Source organism: Oncorhynchus kisutch, linkage group LG29, assembly GCF_002021735.2.
Source record: "Oncorhynchus kisutch isolate 150728-3 linkage group LG29, Okis_V2, whole genome shotgun sequence".
Classification (NCBI taxonomy): domain Eukaryota; kingdom Metazoa; phylum Chordata; class Actinopteri; order Salmoniformes; family Salmonidae; genus Oncorhynchus; species Oncorhynchus kisutch.
Genome location: NC_034202.2, coordinates 36,837,530 through 36,841,929, shown reverse-complemented (window position 1 = coordinate 36,841,929; position 4,400 = coordinate 36,837,530). Strand labels below are relative to the sequence as shown.

The 4,400-nt window shown below is 42.6% G+C and overlaps 1 long non-coding RNA gene across 1 annotated transcript; it reads left to right on the top strand.

Annotated features, from left to right (window-relative positions):
• The first annotated feature begins 3,030 nt into the window (after positions 1-3,030).
• On the top strand, positions 3,031-4,400 carry LOC116358220 (uncharacterized). Its single transcript, XR_004206097.1, has 3 exons — positions 3,031-3,110; positions 3,318-3,426; positions 4,312-4,400. It is a non-coding gene; the product is annotated as an uncharacterized LOC116358220 (long non-coding RNA).

The window sequence follows — 4,400 nt, the reverse complement described above, 5'->3', positions numbered from 1 at the left end:
TGTCAAACTTGGTTCAGAACACAGCGTTAGCATGCTATATAGCTTCACCGCAATTCTCAGGACAAAGAGAAACACACGCATCGTTTAATCAATCTTGAAAGAAAGACACCACAGGCGCCGAATGTGCGTGAGATCTCGCGCGACCGAAAGGATTCCGCCCGTCATTAATCTCGTGAGCGTGCGATTCACACAATGAGAAGCCCCATTGAAAGCGGACACCGCGCTGAAGGCATAGAAAGTGTTCCCAGGTTCGTAGGTGCTTGGGAAGGGTGGGGGCGATGACGTCAAAGTTGGGCCAACTTTTTGGATGACAAGAGACAGTTTGGGAGAATGAGTGCCCTGAGAGTTCTGCTTTACTTACAGACATAATGTAAACGGTTTTAGAAGCTTTAGAGTGTTTTCTATTCAATAATATTTATTATATGCATATATTAGCAATTTTTTACAGATTTTTTTTCTGTTTACTATGGGCACGCATTTCACCAACGGGGGCAGTATTCTGCCCTAGCCTTAACAGTTCAAGCGGTTATGACTGACCATCTTACTCAACTCTGGACATTCTGTTCCCCTTTTCTCTCACAGTAACTTTCCATAGACAAATGTCATCTTCCCATTCCTTGACACATCACATACACAGTTATACAGTGGGGCAAAAAAGTATTTAGTCAGCCACCAATTGTGCAAGTTCTCCCACTTAAAAAAGATGAGAGAGGCCTGTAATTTTCATCATAGGTACACTTCAACTATGACAGACAAAGTGAGAAAAAATATCCAGAAAATCACATTGTAGGATTTTTTATGAATTCTGGAATTATTTTTCTCATTTTGTCTATCATAGTTGAAGTGTACCTATGATGAAAATTACAGGCCTCTCTCATCTTTTTTAAGTGGGAGAACTTGCACAATTGGTGGCTGACTAAATACTTTTTTGCCCCACTGTATATAACCGTATTACAGTCCTAAGTCATGACTGTAGTCAAACTGTAGCCGTTGAGTCATGGTAATCTCCTCTTATGCACTCTGGACATGCATTGGTAGTACCCAACTCGCTAACGACCATCAGGTCGCTAATCAAATCAAATCAAATGTTATTGGTCACATACACATGGTTAGCAGATGTTATTGCGAGTGTAGTGAAATGCTTATGCTTCTAGATCTGACAGTGCAGCAATATCTAACAGGTAATATCTAACAATTCCACAACAGAACCTCATATCTAACAAATTCCACATCAAAACCTAATACACACAATCTAGTAAAGGAATGGGATGAGAATATATAAGTATAAAATATATAGATGAGCAGTGACAGAGCAGCCAAGATGCAATAGATAGTAAAGAATAGATCGTGAAGGATACAGTATACAGTATATACTGTACATATGAGATGAGTAATGCAGATATGTAAATATTCTTAAAGTGGCATTATTAAAGTGACTAGTGTTCCATTTATTAAAGTGGCCAATGATATCAAGTATGTAGGTAGGCAGCCGCCTCTCTGTGTTAGTGGTGGCTGTTTAACAATCTGATGGCCTTGAGATAGAAGCTGTTTTTCAATCTCTCTGTCCCAGCTTTGATGCACCTGTACTGACCTCACCTTCTGGATGGAAGCGGGGTGAACAGGCAGTGGCTCGGGTGGTTATTGTACTTGATGATCTTTTGCCTTCCTGTGACATAGGGTGGTGTAGGTGTCCTGGAAGGCAAGTAGTTTGCCCCTGGTGATGCGTTGTGCAGACCACACTACCCTCTGCAGAGGCCTGCTTTTGTGGGCGGTGCAGTTGCCGTACCAGGCGGTGACACAGCCAAACAGGATGCTCTCAATTGTGCACCTGTAAAAGTTAGTGATGGTTTTCAGTGAAAAGTCACATTTTGTCAGCCTCCTGAGGTTGAAGAGGCGCTGTTGCACTTTCTTCACCACACTGCTGACGTATTCATGTCTACTCCTCTGCTGTTGCTACAGTAGGTGGCAGCATAGGCCTCTCAAACCGATTTTCTCTTTAAATATTACGCCTCCTTTTTAGAAATGTTGCAGGAAAACCACATCTTTTGAAAATCTCTTTAAATGTTTTAAGAACCTTCTGCTTTTTTTGTTTGTTGGCATCATGAAGCCATTCCATGTAATACGTTTGATTATGTTGGTCTTTACTTGTATAGAATCAAAGTTAACACTGTCTGTTCCGTCTATCATTGAAGAACCAGAAAACACATGTCATATGAAGGCTGTGGGCATTCCATGGAATGGCAGAGTCATTGGATGAATACATAGTCATTATATACATTACATACTGTATATAGAACGTGTGCAATGTGGTCTGAGCAGACATTAAACCGAAAACACACAAAAAACACAAAGCAAAATACCTCTTTGTAGTTTGAGGAGCTGTGCCTTTTTAGGGCTTTTAAGCTCTAATGTTCTCCATGATTCTTTTCAGCCTGGTCTCATAGACTAGAAGACAGAAGGTTACTTAAGGCAAAAACATGAATCTCATCATGGCCAACTTCAGCATTTGAGCTAATTTGCAACGTTGCAACTATTTCTTACTTTTTAGCTACTTTGCAACTACTTAGAATGTTAGCTAACCATACTTAACTTTAAACATGTTAGCTAACCCTTCCCCTAACCTTAACCCTTTAACCCTTCCCTTAACCTTAGCCCTTTAACCTAACTCCTAACCTTAACCTTAACCTTAACTGTAACACCTAATCCCGAGTCTAGCTAACCTTAGCCAGCTAGCTAACACTAGCGTTAGCAACCTAGGCATCTAGCTAACGTTTGCCACTGCAAAAGTTGAGCAAATTCATAACATAGTGCATGTCTTGCAAATTCTCATCATAATGCACAAACTATAATTCATTACATATTGTACAATTTGCAATTCGTAACGTATCATTTGAAATGGATAATGGACATCCACAAATTAATACCATAAGAAACGTAACATATCATACTTAATGTAGTGTCTCAGAATTACATACATAATAATACAAAATGCTCTGAGACCAGGTTGTCCTTCTCTCTTATTGTTCCTCAGAACATCCATCGTATCATAAGGGGATCTGGTCCACCCCGGTTCCACCTCGTGATGAGTGATGGCCTGCACACCATGTCCTGTAAGTAGTATTGTGTTATTAACGGTATTACCGGTATTGGCAATAATGTAATCACCATGATTCCTTATTAACATTGCAAAACAATTCAACTTAGTAAGGCTTCATTCTTGCTCATGGTGTGTGATGACCTGCACACCCAGTCCTTTGAGCCTAACCTGTCTGTGCCCACTCTGTGTGTGTGTGTGTGTGTGTGTGTGTGTGGTGTAGCCTTCTGGCTGGTCACCCAATTGAACTGTCTGGTTGAGGAGAACTGTCTGCTCCCCTACTGTGTCTGTCTACTGAAGAGGAGTGTCACCAACATACTGAAGGATGGAAGGTACGCCTGGACTCTTTATCTCTGTCTCTCTCTTTCGCTCTCTCTCTCTGTCTCTGTCTCTATGTCAGTCTCTCTCTCTGTCTCTCTCTCTGTCTCTCTCTCTGTCTCTCTCTCTGTCTCTCTGTCTCTCTCTCTGTCTCTCTCTCTCTCTCTCTCTCTCTCTCTCTCTCTCTCTCTCTCTCTCTCTCTCTCTCTGTCTCTCTCTGTCTCTCTCTCTCTCTGTCTCTCTCTCTCTCTCTCTCTCTCTCTCTCTCTCTCTCTCTCTCTCTCTCTCTCTCTCTCTCTCTCTCTGTCTCTCTGTCTCTCTGTCTCTCTCTCTGTCTCTCTCTGTCTCTCTCTCTGTCTCTCTCTCTCTCTCTCTCTCTCTCTCTCTCTGTCTCTCTCTGTCTCTCTCTCTCTGTCTCTCTGTCTCTCTGTCTCTCTCTCTCTCTCTCTCTCTCTCTCTCTCTCTCTGTCTCTCTGTCTCTCTCTCTCTCTGTCTCTCTCTCTCTCTCTCTCTCTCTCTCTCTCTCTCTCTCTCCTTCTTTCTCTCTCTCTCTCTCTCTCTCTCTCTCTCTCTCTCTCTCTCTCTCTCTCTCTCTCTCTCTCTCTCTCTGTCTCTGTCTCTGTCTCTCTCTCTCTCCTTCTTTCTCTCTCTCTCTCTCTCTCTCTGTCTCTCTGTCTCGCTCTCTCACACACTCTCTCTTCTCCCACTCTTCCTCTGTTTCTGTTTCTCGTTCCTTCTTTCCTCTTGTCTTTCTGACCTGTCTGTGTTTTTAATGTGTGTGTGTGTGTGTGTGTGTGTGTGTGTGTGTGTGTGTGTGTGTGTGTGTGTGTGTGTGTGTGTGTGTGTGTGTGTGTGTGTGTGTGTGTGTGTGTGTGTGTGTGTGTGTGTGTGTGTTGCAGGTGTATGGTGACAGTATTGGAGATGGAGGTGGTGATGTCAGCAGAGGAGGTGGGAGGGAAGATTGGAACACCTACTCCCTATGCAGAAG